This window comes from Eulemur rufifrons, chromosome 8, assembly GCF_041146395.1.
Source record: "Eulemur rufifrons isolate Redbay chromosome 8, OSU_ERuf_1, whole genome shotgun sequence".
In the NCBI taxonomy this organism is placed as follows: domain Eukaryota; kingdom Metazoa; phylum Chordata; class Mammalia; order Primates; family Lemuridae; genus Eulemur; species Eulemur rufifrons.
In genome coordinates, this window is record NC_090990.1 from 88609387 (window position 1) to 88626437 (window position 17051).

The 17051-nt window shown below is 34.2% G+C and overlaps 1 pseudogene; it reads left to right on the forward strand.

Annotated features, from left to right (window-relative positions):
• Window positions 1–16523: 16523 nt before the first annotated feature.
• On the forward strand, window positions 16524–16642 carry LOC138391237 (5S ribosomal RNA; annotated as a pseudogene).
• Window positions 16643–17051: the final 409 nt, after the last annotated feature.

Consider the following 17051-nt stretch of genomic DNA (forward strand, 5'->3'; position numbering starts at 1 on the left):
TCTGACTAAAGGAAATTTTCAAGGATGTGTTTTATGAAGAAAGAAAATAGCAAAAAAAAAGTTCTGACATGCAGAAATGGATATGAATGAAATGAAAAAATGAATATATGGGTAAATTTAAACAAAAGCTGATTCTATAAAACAAAAATAAAATAACTTATTTATTATACTAATAAAAAGAGAGAGCTAAAAGGGAGGACATCTAGAAGCTGGTTAGGGTTTAGGAGTGACTGAAATTAAACCATTCAAAGGTCTCATTATCTGGGAGGAAGTTGAAAAATATTAATGAATGTTATAATGTGTCAAGGATATATTTTAAAATTTCAAAGGTAGCCATCAAAAGAACAGGAAAAAAATAAATACTTTCTAAATCAGTTAGAAAGAAAAAAAAACTTCAACTAATTTAAATAAAGGCAAGGAAGAAGAAGAAAACAACAGCAAAAGCAAAACAAAGAGAAAACATAAGATATTAATAAAATAGACCAAGTAAATCTAAATATATTACTAATTAGAATAAATATAGACTCTAGTTAAAAGATGTAGATTGGCAGACAGAACTTTTTTTAAAGCTTTGCGGTACTTGCAAGAGATACACCTAAATCACGAAGACAGAAAAATGTTGAAAGTAAATATATGGAAAAATTAGAAAAGAAGCAAACATTAACCAAAAGAAAAATAATATAGCTTGTGTTCATATCAGGTAAAAATAGACTTTAAAGCAAAAGGCATATGAGAGATAAAGAGAATCATTACATAATGGTAAAATCTTCACTTCTTTAGAAATATATGATAATTTTACATTTGAATATACCCAATAAAATGGTTTAAAAAATGTAAAGCAAAAAAAATTAAAGAACTATAGGGAAAAATACAATCTACCATGTTATTGGGAAATTTTAACACATCTCTCTCAGAAATTAACAGTCAGGATGTGAAATATTTGAATAACATGGTTAACAAGCTTGGACTGTATAAGGCATACAGCACATGCAGCCAACAATTTGGTAACATATTTTTTAAAAATATACACAGGAAGCATTTGTGAAAATTGATCACATACTAAGCCATAAAGCACATTTCAACTACCTTCAAGAATCACTATCACAAAGAGCAGATTTCTTTGACCACAGTGCAATTCAAACAAAATTCTATATGAATATAAACCAAGAATGTGCACACACAAACACACACACACACACACACACACACGCATCTCTAAATATTTTACAGGCAAAGAAGGGAAAACCCCTAATGGAAATTATAGAATATTTAGAACTGAATAGTAATGAAACTGTCACTCATCAAATCTCATAGGCAAAGTGTTGCTTAGAGAAAATTTTGTAGACTTAGACTAGAAGAGTGGAAAGGGTGAACCTAATAAGGCAAGCAAACAACCTAGAAAGTTAGAGAAAAAGAATCAGAGAATAAAGCCCAAAGGAAGTCTAAGAAGTAATTAATAAAGAAAAGAGAAGTTAGGAATAGAAACTAAGTTATCAAACAATGGGTAGCCCCAACAGACAGCTCACACAGTTTGGCTCATAGCGATGCTCAAAGTTGACAACCCCACCCACGTGCTCAGAACGTCCAAAAAAAATTTTAGGCTCTCTCAATCATTAATGTACAACCAAGAATTATCAAGTATACAAGGACAGTCTCCCATAGAAGGCAAATTAAATAGAAAAACTAGGAGTAGAAAGCAATTTAGACAAAGCAGCAATTATTCAGAAAGAAAAAACAAACTTCCTTCAAAAAAATTAGTATACTATCCTTAGATGTGTAAGGAAAGACAATGCTTTAATGAAGTAGTGTATTAGAGTGATAGAATAAAAGGAACACATAGGGAACAAAATTAACTGTATAATAGCAGAAATTTAAAAATCAACAAGGGGCGATTACTAAATAAAGTTATAACTTTGCCATAAAATAAAGAAAAAAGACAATAAATTGATTGTAGCAGAAAAAAGGTAATCAAATTGGAGGATCATTTCAATATGCTTAGCACTCTAAATGAAAGAATAGATTTTTTCAAAAGGAGTATACGAAATATTTCAAAAATATTTATTAGTAATGAAAGGCACAGTTTTCCAAATTGAAAGTATGGAGCACAATGGATAAAATAGGCCCATTCTAAGGCATATTACTGTAAAATTTAAGGTCAGCAAGGACAAAATTTAAAATTCCCATGAGAAAAAAACAGGTGACACAGAGAGGATCAAGAATCATAACAGCTTCAGATATATCTTCACCAACACAGAAAACCAGCAGACAATTAAGAAATGTTTTCAAAATTCTGAAGAAAAATATTTTCTGATTAAATTTCTACACAAATCAAGTATCAATTGAGAAAGAAACATACAGATATTTTCAGACATGGATAATCTAAAACTTTTTCCTGCTACACATCTTTTTACAGAAAACTACCAAAGAATGGATCTCCTCAAAACTAGGAAGTAAAACAAAAAAGACGAATGACACACAAGAAACAAAACTCAAAGTAAAAGAAAGACAAAAAGTATCCCCCCAAATGATGTTGAATGAGAGTACCAAAATGATTCCCCTGCATCAGTGTAGATGGCAAACAATCCAAATTGTATCATGTTTGAAATGTTTGCAGAAGGAAAATTCAAAATCCCATAAAAATATCCACGTTCTCCCTACAGCATAAAGACGGGCATAATAAAAGTCAGTGGAAAGACCTCATTTGTACTAATGAGGTCTACAAGGATGATGGTGTAAGGCTGAGTGTTGTCTGAAAACTGAAACAACAAAGAACATGTTCTAAAATAAGTGAATTCACAAAGCCTATTGATTCCCTTTTAACCAAAAAATTAGCAAAAACTTTCCAGTACGTACAGTCTGAAATACAGTCTAAAATGTAAAAGAAATTATCCAATATATATACATGGATACCTGTATATGCATAGAATATCTCTGAAAAGAAACAGCTGATTGCCTCTGGAAAGAAAAATGTGGTGAAAGGGTTATAAGGAAGATTTATTTTTCCTTTTTCCCATTTATTCCTTTTTTTTTTTAATTTATTGTATAACACATGTACATATAGCCTACCTCAAATGAATAAAATAAAATATATTCCCTATACTATTTGATCCAATAATTTTGCTTCTAGGAATTTATCCTAAGATACATCTGCACATGTACAAAATGATTCATGTACAAAGTTATTTATAGCAGTTTTGTTTGTAGTAGTAGAAGAGTGAATATGACCTTATGTCCTTTGACAAAAATTGGAAAAATAAATTATATACATCTATATGGGATTATACCATGCATGCATTCATAAAAGAAAATGAAGAAACCCATTATTTCCTGACAAGAAAAAAATCTCCACATACTATTAAGTACAAAGGTTTAGGAGAATAAAGGCAGATATAGTATCCTACTACCTGGGAAAATTTAAAACTACTTATATATATTTGTTTACCTATGTATTGTGCATCCTTATCTAGAAGAATATGTAAGAAATTAATAATATTAGCTATTAGAAGATAACATAATGGCAGGAAGAAAAGAATGAGATATATTTTCCATTGTATAACCTCTATGATCTGAATTTTAGCCATGTAAATATATTACCTATGAAAAAATGCACAAAATAAAAATTCAAAAAATGAAGACAAAGAAAAGCCTATAAAAAGACAGAAATTAATATTTGAAATGAAAATAGAACACAACTACCGATATAGAAAAGTGGTAGAAGATATAGATTATTATTGCTAATTTATACCAATATATTTTAAATGTTAAGAAAATTGACAAATTTATAGATAAATATAATTTATTATATCAAAACTGGCTCAAAAAAGAATAGAAGAAGAATTACTACAAAAGACATTGGTCCAGCAATTTTAAAATGCTCTACAAGGAAACCACCAGTGCCAAACTGTTTTATAGGCAAATTCTACCAAATATTCAAAAACCATTAAATGTAAAGTACAAAAGAAAAGGGACTTTTTATCTTTTATTTTGTGCTATTTCTCTAATTCCTACAATTTCTGGCATATAGTAGACTGCCAGTTCATTTTATGGCACTACTGTGAACTTAATTCTGAAAACAGACATGAGCAGTATAACAAAGGAAAATTGAAGATCAATTTCACTGATTAATATATTTAGAAAAACAGTAAATAAAGCAGAAGTATATTGAAACCATAAATGTAATTTTCAAATATATACATTTACCAAATTGGGTTTATTTTAGGACTACAAAAATGGTTTTAGCATTAGAAAGTGTTTTAATGTAATCACTAAATTAATAGCTTGAAAGAGGAAAGCTACACAATTATCTCAATAAATGCAAAAGAAAAACCAACCTTTTACAAAAATGAACATGTATGTACAATAAAAACCTTAACAAAGTAGAAATGCAAGAAAACTTCCTAAACCAAGTAAATGGCATCTTACCAGAAACCTGGAAGAAACATTGCCTCAGTAGAGAAATGTTAGAATTATTTTCTATACAATCAGTAACAGGATAAGTTTTCCTAATAAAAGAACTCCTATTCAGCACTGGAGGAGAGTCTAACCAGTACAATAGTATTAAAGAAAATAAAAGCCATAAAGATTGAAATGACTGAAACAAAGCTATCATTATTTACAGGTGATACAACTATCTGCATAAAAAAATCTAAATAAATCTGCAGACAAGTTTCTAGAATTAACAAGAAAATTTCACAGTGGCTAGACTAAAATCCACATACAAACATTGCATTTCTATATAACAATGAACAGAAAATGTTTTTAAAATGTATCATTTTTTTTCAAGTACTCATCAATATATGAGTGGATTAATAAAATGTGGTATATGTATACCATGGAGTACTACTCAACTATAAGAAATAATGGAGATACAGCACCTCTTATATTTTCCTGGATAGAGCTGGAACCCATTCTACTAAGTGACGTATCCCAAGAATAGAAAAATAAGCACCACATGTACTCACCATCAAATTGGTTTCACTGATCATCACCTAAGAGCACATTTAGAAATAACTTTAATCGGGTGTCTGGCTGATGTGGGGGGAGGGGAGGGGATGGGTGTATACACACATAATGAGTGCGATGCGCACTGTCTAGGGGATGGACAAGCTTGAAGCTCTGACTCGGGGGTTGGGGGAAGGGCAAGGGCAATATACATAACCTAAACTTTTGTACCCCCATAATATGCTGAAACAAATATATATATATGTGTACATATATATATATATATATATATATAAAATCAGGTACCTAGAAACAAATCTATCAAAAACATAAGCAATGTCTTCATGACAAAATTATAAACCAAAAGTGAAGGACAAAAAAGAGAACAACATAAATGGAAATCTATACCATATTCATAAATAAAGATATTTGTTACAATGAAAATATCAATTGTCCTCTATTTGATACACAGTTTTGTGCAATCTCAATTAAAACATCAGCAGTTTGCCAGGGAATGCTACGTAAGCCCAAAATCCACATGGAAATACAAAGAAAAGTATAGAAGAAACCTCAGAGAGCCCAGAAAAACTTAAAAGCCAAGGAAGTCTTGAACTATACTGTCAATGAAATAGTACTAGATGATATCTACAGAGCACTTCACATAACAAGAAACAAAGTAAACCAATAAAAATACAATAATAAAAGAGCAGACACAAGCTGTAACATATAAATAATTGTCTTAAATACAAATGGTCTAAATATACCAATTAAGATGCAGAGACTGGAAGAGTGGATTAAAAGAAATGTTTCCCAATTATATGCTGCTGAAATAACCTGGCCTTAAACACAATGATATAATTAATTTGAAAGTAAAAGAATAGAAAAATGTATTATGCTGACAGTAATCAAAAAGTAGAACTGGTTAATTGGATTAAAAGTAAAACAATGAAAAAAGATATGCATCACTCAGAATAAAATATCTAAAGTATCTGTGTTAATATAAGAAAAGTGAACTTCAAGAATTATTATCATGAATTAGGAGAAACATTTCTCAATGATAATAGCTTTGTGAAGAACACAGAACATTTTAATGTGTGTGCACCTAATAATAGACTTCAAAATACGTGAAGTAAAAACTGTCAGAACTGAAAGGAGAAATGGACAAATCTACAATTATGGTTAAAAACTTCAACAATCCTCTCTCAGTAAGCTACAGAACAAGTAAACACAAAGTCACTGAATTAAACAGAAGACTTGAACACTATCAGCCAACTAGACCTAATTGACATTTATAGAGCACTCCACCCCAAAACAGCAAAATACACATTTTTCCCAAATGTACATGGAACATTCACCAAGATAGACCATGTGAATAGTATATTACCAAAAAATTCTACTGTTAGTTATAAACTAGAGTAACACACTTGCCTATGTGGTTTTTGCAACAGGAAATCTATACGAGCATGTTTATTACAACATTGCTCATAACAGAACAAATAACCTGAAACAGCACAAGTTGTTGTATTGATATGTTAACACAATGGAAATTTTTTAAATAAAAATAAATAGCTACTTACATAAACAGAAATGAGCTATATAAATATGATATAGTGTGAAAAAGTAGATTACATAGTTAATGTTTTAATTGTAATAATTCCCTGAACAAGTAAAATTAAATAATGTATTATGTGTATATAAATATATAATATATATATATGAATATTATATATTAATATGCACATATGTAATATGCTAAATCTATATAGACAAACAAGAAAGTTGTGAGAAAAAATTCAGTATTGTGGTTACCTCTGGGTGCTAGAAAGCAGATAGGATTGGGGGAAATACACACAATTGAAGATGTTCTTTTTCTTAAACTAACTAGTGGGTTTATTGGCATTTCCTTTATTATTATGTTTCATAACTTAAAATTATATATTTTCTTTCCTGTATATAAAATAATCTATAATTAAGTTTAAATAGTTTCTAAATTTAAATAAACTAATATAGAGAAACATGAATAGAGATCTTTTATAAAAATGATTCAAGAGAAGCCAATGGATATGGAAAACAAAGAAGATCCAACATGTAGATATTTCAGTGTTCATAAAGAATAGAACACACCAAATGGTCCAGAACAAATATTTTCAAAAATCTTCCATGAATGAGAAATGCTTGAACCTGCAGATGGAGATTATATAAGAAGAAGAACATTAAATCATCTACAAAAGGATTAGAAGGTCACATTATCTTCAGATGCTTTCATAGCAGTAATCAGTGCCAGAAGACAATGGAGTGTGTCTCATGGTTTTTTGCTTTATATTACTCCGTGAAGCTTTAATTAAAAAATAAGAAGTGTTTATCTTATTTAAAGCTGTCTGGGGAAATGGAATAAAGTACAAAGAAAAATGCACTATGCCAGGCATTAGAATTCTTATGTCCAGGTCCCAGCTGTTTCATTTACTCTCTGTATCCTTGAGCAAGTTATTTCACCTATTCTAATCCAAGGTAAAAACCATGTGGAAATCAAAACCAAAAGCTATAGTTTGGCCTGGCTGCCAAAACTGGCCATGAGGAACAGGTCAGATGTTCCATACCCAGTATCCAAAAAAAAGTAGTGAGATTAGGCATGATATAGAAGAATACCCCAACCAGGATAATTCAATCTGGTGGACAAGGATGTGCTTTAAGTGGGCCTGGCAGGTAAGTCTATGCCTGAATGGCAACATAAAGCACAGAATTTTGGGTAAGACCTTTGTGGATTTGAAACTGAAGTCTGCTACCTTACTAGCTGTGTGACCTTAGGTAAATCACATAACTTCTCTAAGCCTCACTCCCTTGTCTTTAAAATAAGGATAATAATATTGGTCACAGAATTAAATTTCAAGCACACCTATAGTAGTGCTTGGTACAGGTTGGTGCTTAATAAATAATTAACATTAGTAACATTATTCAACAAACTGTAAATCTCACTAGATGTAAGTCAAAGATTGCTGCTAACTGTCCTGCCTTTGCTCATACTGGCTTGGGGATGAAGAGGGCTGAACCTGTAGGGGAAAGCTATTGCTTATGTACCTGAAAGGAGCTAGGTAAGGCAGGAGCAGACAGGGCCTTTTAGTTTCAATTTTGTCATTGTGCAATGAAAAGATTTGACCAGATAATCTCTAAGGACCCCATAGCTCTTAGTTCTAAAACTCTCTGATCTGTGAACCAAATCTAATGTATATCCTATATTTAAAATTGATATATTGTTATATCAGCTTGGAATAGCTAGAATAATATCATCTATTGATTTATATAAAGGGTTATGGTAAATGACCTTGGATAAAGAATATAATCTAAAATGGTATTTGTAACACCAAATGGAGTGTAAAGATGTAATGGCTTATCCTTTGGACTGAGGACCTCTTAGAATCATATATTCTTCAAGTTTAAAGGGATTTCAGAAGCTATCAAATCAAACCTTCCAATCAGTGGAAGAACTACTTCTCAGTCATCCCCACAATGCTCACAACCTGGCTTGAATATATCTGATGACAATGACTTCACTCTCTCACAAGATGCCTTTTCCATTTTTGAAATTCTGTTGCTAATGTTTATCTTGAGACCAAAACATTTTGAGCCCAGATTTTTTCCTTCCTAGACAAAATTTTCCTTCATATGTGAAGATAAATTACAAATTTCCTCCTTAATGTACCTTCCAAGTTGGACATCCTTAAACAATTGACTCATTCTCCAGTCACAGTTTCCAGATCCCACAACATCCTGACTCCCTTCTGCATGGCAACTTTGTAGTGCAGTTAAAAGGTGGACCCAGATATAAGAAAAGTGATATCAGAAAGATGGCAGAATAGGAGGTCACCCACTTATATCACTCCACATGAGAAGAATAAGAATTCTGCACCCATCCACAGATATAAGTGGGAATCTCAGGATTTAGGTAGAAAGTTGTGGAACTCTGCTGGAGCCCAAGACCTAGAAGGCTCATTTTGAGAGCACACACCATAATCCAGGTGGCAGACCCACCAGTTGTGCTCCCAGGTTCAAGCCCAGAAATATGACTTTACCAAATGGATAAAATAAGGCTTAAGAGACTGACCTTAAATTATATGGAGATGCATGATCTCTCAGACAAATAATTCAAAATGCTTATTTTAATGAATCTCAGTAATTATATGGAGATGAATGATCTCTGACAAATAATTCAAAATGCTTATCTTAATGAATCTCAATGACTTCAAGAAAACACAGAAACAATTCAGAAATTTATCAGAGAAATTTAACAAAGAGATTGAAATCATAAAAAACTAACAAATCCTAAAGCTGAAAACTACAATGAACAAAATTAAAAGTGCAATATGAACATCAACAGCTGAATTGATCAATCAGAAGATCATTGAGCTCAAAGACAGATTATTTGAAAATATGCAGAAGAGAAAAGAGAAAAATATAATGTAAGGTGATTAATAAAGCTTGCAGAATCTATGGGACAACATCAAAAGAGAAAATTTTCAGGTTATTGAGTTAAAAAGGTAGTTGAGAAAGGAAATGATGTAGAAAGCTTATTCAAAGAAATAATAATAGAAAACTTTCCAAACCTGGAAAAAATGTAAATATCCAAGTACGGGAAAATTAAATGTCACCAATAATATTCAACCCCACTAAGACTACCACAAGACATGTTATAATCAAACTCTCAAAGGACAAAGAGAGAATTCTGAAAGCAGTGAGAGAAAAGAAGCAAATAGCATATAAGGGAGCTCCAATATCCTGACAGCAGACTTCTCAGCAGAAACTTTGCAGGTCAAGAGGAAGTAAGATAATATATTCAGACTGAATAAGGAAAAGAAAACTGCCAACCAAAAATACTATGTCCAGCAAAGTTATCCTTCAGAAGCAAAGGTGAGATAAAAGACTTTCCCACACAAACAAAAGCTAAGGGAATTCACTACTACCAGATCTGTCCTACAAGAAATACTACAGGGAGATCTTCAAACTGAAAGAAAAGGATGCTAATGTGTAGCAAGAAACCATCTGAAAGTATAACTCACTTGTAAAAGTAAGTATACAGACAAATTATACTTATTTTAAAACTTACTCTAATACCGTAATTGTGTATAAACACTTATTCTTTAGCATGAAGAATAAATGATAAAACTATTAAGGTAATAACTACATTAAGTTAAGACATAGGCAATATAAAAAATATAAATTATCACATCAAAAATTCAAATAGTAGCTTGAGCCCATCCTCCAAAGTGAAGTATCACAAGATCGGAAGAATAGGCTTCACATGTACTCGCCATCAAATTGGCACTAACTGATCAACACTATGGTGCTCACATGGTAGTAATATTCTCCAGGGATTAGGTGGTTGGGGTGAGTAAACTCACAACTAATGGATGCAGTGAGCATTGTAGAGGGGAAGGGCATGCCTCTAATCCTCACTTGGGTGAGGCAAAGTCATAAAATGTAACCAAAATGTTTGTACCCTCATAATATCCTGAAATAAAAATAAATTTAAAAAATTCAAATAGTGGGGGGAGAATTTAATTAAAGTGTACAGTTTTTTGTTTCTTTGTGATCAAAGTTAAGTTGTTACCAGTTTAAAAGAGATATGTGGCATCACACTATCTGACTTCAGAATAGTCCACAAAGCAATAAATAACCAAACGGCATGATACTGACATGAAAGCAGACATAGAGACCAATGGAACAGAACAGAAAACCCAGAAATATATCCATGCATTTACAGCCAACTGATTTTCAACAAAGGTGCTAAGAACACACATTGGGGAAAGGATACTCTCCTTCAATAAATGCTGCTGGACAAACTGGATATCTATACGCAGAAGAATAAAATCAGACACCTATCTCTCACCACTTACTAGAGACCAGTAATTACCTACGTTTATTTTATTTCAAAAAAATTAGTGATACAAGAGCTTTTTGCTAAATGGATAAATTTTATCATGGTGTAGTCAGGGCTTTCAGTGTACCCATCACCAGAATAGTGTACATTGTACTTGATAGGTAAATTTTTATCCCTTACTCCCTCCCAATCTCCTTCCTTCTTAGTTTCTAATGTCCATTGCAGCTCTTTATGACCATATATATTCTTTGCTTAGTGCCCACATATAAGTGAGAACATGTGGTATCTGTTTTTCAGATACTGAGATACTTCACTTAAGATAATGGTCTCCAGTCCCATCCAAATTGCTGCAAGACATTATTTCATTCCTTTTCATGGCTGAGTAGTACTACATAGTATATGTACACCACATTTTCTTTATCCACTCATCAGTTGGTGGGCACTTAGGTTGATTCCATATCTTTGTAATTGTGAATTGTGCTGAGATAAACATTCTGCTGCAGGTGTCATTTTGATAAAATTACTCTTTTCGTTTTGGTAGATACCTAGTAGTGGGATTGTTAGATCAAATGGTAGGTCTACCTTTAGTTCTTTGAGAACTCTCCATACTACTTTCCATAGCGGTCGTACAAGTTTATATTCCCACCAGCAGTGTATAAGCATTCCCTTTTGCCACCCTGTGCCAACATCTATCCCATTTTGCCTTTTAGTAGTAGTCATGCTGACTGGTGTAAGGTGGTATCTCATTGTGGTTTTAATTTGCATGTCCCTGATAATTAGTGATGTTGAGTATTTTTCCATACATTTGTTGGCCATTTGTCTATCTTCTTTGGAAAAGGGTCTGTTATGTCTTCTGCCCACTTTTGATGGGGTTACTTGTTTTCTTCCTGATAATTTGTTTGAGTTCTTTGTAGATTCTGGATATTATCCCTCTGTCAGATGTACAGCTTGATAATATTTTCTCCCATTCTGTAGGTTGTCTATTTACTTTGTTGATTATTTCCTTTGTTGTGCAGAAACTTTTAAGTTTAATTAAGTCCCATTTACTCGTTTTTGTTTATGTTATATTTGCTTTTGGGGTCTTATTCATAAATTATTTGCCTAGGTTCTGCTCTGAGCTTTGTTATTTCTTCTGCTATCTTTGGGTTTGGTTTCCTCTTCTTTTTCTATTTCCTTGAGGTGTGACATTAGGTTATTATTTTGTGATCTTTCTGTCATTTTGATGTAATCATTTAAGGCTATGATTTTTCCCCTTAACTCTGCTTTCCTATATCCCATAGGTTTTGGATGCTTGTGTCATGTTCATCATTCAGCTTAAAAAAAGTCTTTTGATTTCCATCTTAATTTCATCATTGACCCAAGGATCATCCAATATTAAGTCATCTAATTTCCATGGCCTTGTGTAGATTTGAGAGTTTCTCTTGGAATTGATTTCTAGTTTTATTCCACTGTGATCTGAGAAGATACATGGAATGATTTTTATTTTTCTGAATTTACTGAGACTTGTTTTGTGGGCTAACATATGATCTGTCTTCCGTCTTGGAAAATGACATATGATGATGAGAAGAATGTGTATTCTACAGTTTGGGGGTAGAATGTTCTATAGAAGTCTATTAGGTACATTTGTTCTAGAGTCTTGTTTAAGTCCAGTGTTTCTTTGTTGATCTTCTGCTTTGATGATCTGCCCAGTTCTGTCAGTGGAGTGTTAAAGTCCCCAGAAGTTATGCTGTTGCTGTGTGTTTCTTTGGTTAGATCTAGTAAAATTTGTTTTATGAATCTAGGAGCTCCTGTGTTAGGTGCATATGTATTTAGGATTGTTATATTTTGTTGCTAAATTCCTCCCTTTATTATTATATAATGACTTTTTGTCTTTTTTTTTTTTTACCATTATTGATTTAAAGTCTATTTTAGCTGATGTAAGAACAGCTACTCTTGCTTGCTTTTGGTTTCTATTTGCATGCAATATCTTTATTCCATCCCTTTACCTTATGTCTGCGAGAATCCTTGTGAGTTATATTGGTTTCATGGAGACAGTGTAAACGTGGGATGTGTCTTTTCATCCATTCAGCCAGTCTATATCTTTTAAATGGAGCATTAAGACCATTTATACTCAACATTAGTATTGATATGTTAGATACTGTTCTGCTCATTATGTTGAATGATACCTAGTTGCTTTGCATTCTCCTCCCTTGTGTTACTGTTTTGTAAGAGCTGTGAACTTTAAATTTCCAGTGTTTTTGCTTTGGTGTATATTGATTGCTCATGTATAGAGCACTTCTAAGCATTTCCTGTAAGGCAGACCTAGTTGTAACAAATTCTTTTAGTATTTCTTGTCTGGGAAAGACTTTATTTCTCCTTCATTTATGAAACTTTGTTTTGTAGGATACAAAATTCTTGACTGGCATTTATTCTGTTTAAGAAGACTAAAAATGGGATCCCAATCCCTCTGGTGTGAAAAGTCTCTGCTGAGAGGTCTGCTGTTAGTCTGATGGATTATCCTTTGTAAGTAACTTATTGCTGTCATCTTACAACTTGTAAAATTTTTCCTTTCACTTTGACTTTGGTCAGGCTAATGACTATGTGTCTTGGTGATGTACTATTTGTTATGAATCTTCCCAGGTGTTTGATGACCATCTTGTATCTGGATATTTAAACCTCTAGTGATACCAGTAAAGTTTTCTTCTATTATTCTCTCAAACAGGTTTTCCATGCTTACTGCTTTTCCTTCTTCTCCCTCAGGGATACCTATAGTTCTTATATTCATCCATTTTGCATAATCCCATATTTCTCACAGTAATAGTTCATTCTTCTTTGTTCTTTTCATATATTTTTCATTGACTGAGTTACTTCTAAATTCTTATTTTCAAGCTCTGAAATTCTTTTTTCTGCTTGGTCTAGTCTGTTGTTAAAACTTTCTACTGTGTTTTGAAATTCCTTAAATGATCTAGTCTGTTGTTGAAGCTTTTTACTATATTTTGAAATTCCCTAAATTACTCATTTTTTTTAAGTTCTGTTATCTTTCTGGTAATGTTATCTCTTTAGTGAATTTTTCATTCATGCCCTGAATTTTTCTTTAAGATGGTTTTCTACCATCTCCTCAATTCCATTCATCTTACTTGCCATTCATAATCTGAATTCCATACCTGTCATTTCAATAATTTTCTTTTTGTTGGAGTTAATTATTGGTGAGCTATTTTTAATCTTTGGGGTTGTTGAGACATCCTGTTTTTTCATGTTGCCAGAGTTTTTGTGCTGGTTCATTTTCAACTGGGGCTGCTTCTCTCAGCTCAAAAAAGATAGCAGATATGGTATACCTTTTCTCCTCTTCTGGGATCTCTGCTACTTGGGGAAGATGGGGATGGGTCCCTGGATGGTGTGCTTGGGTACTACTCTGGAACCTTGACAAGGCAGGAGAGGGGCAGATACTCTCTGAGCCTTTAACATTGCTGCTCTGTTGTGTCTCTTCTGTTCCCTCGTGGTTGTCACTGGACCACTGTGGCAGGGCCGGCCCCTGATGCAAGGTGTGCACATGATATGGAGTTGGCCAGCAGGATGGGTGGGGCATGCATGTGGGACAGAGGAGGTCCACAGGGTCCACAGGTCTGCAATGCATGCAGACCTGGGTAGCCAAGATGCCGGGTACATTGGTGGGAATGTGGCACACATGAGCACTGGGATTCCCCACTCCCCCCCACCCAGCAGGGTAAGGGGGAGGCAGCAGTCACAGGTCTGACTCCTGGGCAGAAGGAGTGTTCTGGTGTTGGGATGTTACAATGGTACCAGCCGCAGTGCCCAGGATTCACAGGCCAGCTATTACTTCTCTCCAAAGCAATGCAACTGCACAGGCTCCAGTCATATCTCTGTATCAGTTCATAGGTCTGTTAGAATGGAGGGACCCTCCCACCACTCCAGTTACAATATCCTCAGTGAAAGCATGGACCCCAGGATTCTCTCCTCTGTCCCTTTCCCACAGTGGGCACCTTCCCTAATTACCTCTGGTGCTACTGAGCAAGTCATCCTACTTCTATTTCTTCACTTCACTCCCACTTCCTTTCTATGGATGCCCAGTGCTCTCACTCAGATGATGAATCCAAAGATAGATACCTATTCACCACTTTCCATCCTCTCTGCAAGAGCAGCACTATACAGGCGGCTTCTAGTCCACCATCTTGGCCCACCCATTCCCTAAATTTTGAAGCAGCCCAATCAATTCTGGAATTGCCTAGAAACCAAAGAAAATTTGAAAACCACAACTGATAAGCTACAAAATGTTAAGAAACATTATAAGTAGAGATGAACTTTTGTTTCTTTACCAGTCTGCAGGACTCCAATTCCAAACCCCTTCTTAGCATCAACAGGATAAATTTCAGCTCCCTAACGTGGCTCAAAGCACTTTTTTTTACAACTTTGACCCACCTGTCTCTCTCACTAATATGTCAGACACAGAAAGTTTGTTCTCTTTTCCATGAACATACCATATTCTTTTATGCTGTGCCATCTGATTTGTTATTCCTTCTGCCTATTAATATTTCTTCTCATTCTCTTCTTGGCAAACTTTCATCCACTCTATGGATCTAGTTCAAATGTCACTTCTTCCATAAAATGTAGTCTAATTTCAAGTGTTCCTTCCTCTACTTTTCCCATTGGAATCTGTAATTCCTCTTTTAAAGTTCCCGCAAAGTTCTACTGTGATCAGTGGTCTCCAGTTGTATCTCATTGGTAACAGCTAGCTAGTAGACATTGCAGGATACCTCAACTAACCCCCTCAGTTTCAGGCATACTGTAGAATATAGATAAATTTTGAGCCAATATTACAGGACTTGCTTACTCTCAATAGCATTTTTTCTATGGGAAAAAATGTGAACAACATTCTAAATAGCAGAATTCCAAGTTAAATTTGGGAACCGAATCCTATAACTGATCCTTTCTTTCAATCAATAAATGTTTATTGAGCAATTACCTGTGCAATGTGTCAGGCATTGGTCTAGCCACAAGAGATATAACAATAAGCACATCAGTCAAATACCTTGTCCTTGTAGAGTTTATATCCTAGTGAGAAAGATAAAATAGTTAGACTATATGGTATGTTAGACAATGACAATGGTAAAGAGAAAATAATAAATCATGATAGAAGAATCAAAATGTCAAGGGGAAGGGTTGCAATTTTAGATAAGGTGATCAGGGAAGGCCTTGTTGAGATGGTGCATTAGAGTGAAAATACGGAGGAAGTCAATTAGTGAGTCATATGATTAGTTCGGAATATAGAATGCCAGGAAGAAAAAACAGCAAGGTCGAAACCTAGGAGAGGAGGCTGCCTGGTATGGTCAAGCGCAGCAGTGGGCGATATACTGAGTGGGGAGAGCAAGGCTGAAAAGAGAAGTAGCGGGAACCAGATTATACAGAGCCCTCAAGGTGAGTGTGATGACATTAGGCTTTTGTCTGATGAGGTGGAAGCCAATAAGAGCAATAATCAGGAGAGTGATATGATCTGACTTATATTTTCTTAGGTCCCTGTAATTGATCTGCTGGGAATCAGCTGGGGCAGTAGATGGACGAAGACGGAAGCTGAACACTAGTTAGGACATTTATTGCACTAACAGTAAGACATGACAGGGCTGGTGAGAAGTGGTCAAATTTTGGAGGCATTTGTCAGTATTTTCAGATAAATCACATGAGGGTTGTGAGACCAAAAAAAAAAGTTAAGATTGGGGCCTATAATCATACCACCCTGAATATGCCCAATCTTGTCTGATCTTGGAAGCTAAGCAGGGTTGGGCCTGGTTAGCACTTGGATGGGAGACTGCCTGGGAATACCAGATGCTGTAGGCTTTTTCCAAAAAAAGAAAAAATAATAAATTTTTTTAAAAAAAGAAAAGAGTTAAGGTTGGGTATCAAGTTTAGAGTTTGGGGGTGGGGGGGCGCTTGTTTTTTATCCTTGCAATTTAGAAAACAAAATTTCATTTGCACCATTTGGGGAGTGGTAACACTTGAAGGTGCTGACTTGGGAAGGGGGGGGTGGGGAAGGGAGGGATATATACCTACATGATGGGTGCAATGTGCACGACCTGGGGAACAGACACGCCTGGAGTTCTGGCTTGGGGGGAAAGGCGGTACAGGAGCAACATATGTAACCTGAAATTCTGTATCCCCCATAACAAGATGAAATAAAAATAAATAAATAAATAAATAAATACAACAATGATGGCCGTAGAAAAATAGACAAGAATGGACTGAGAAT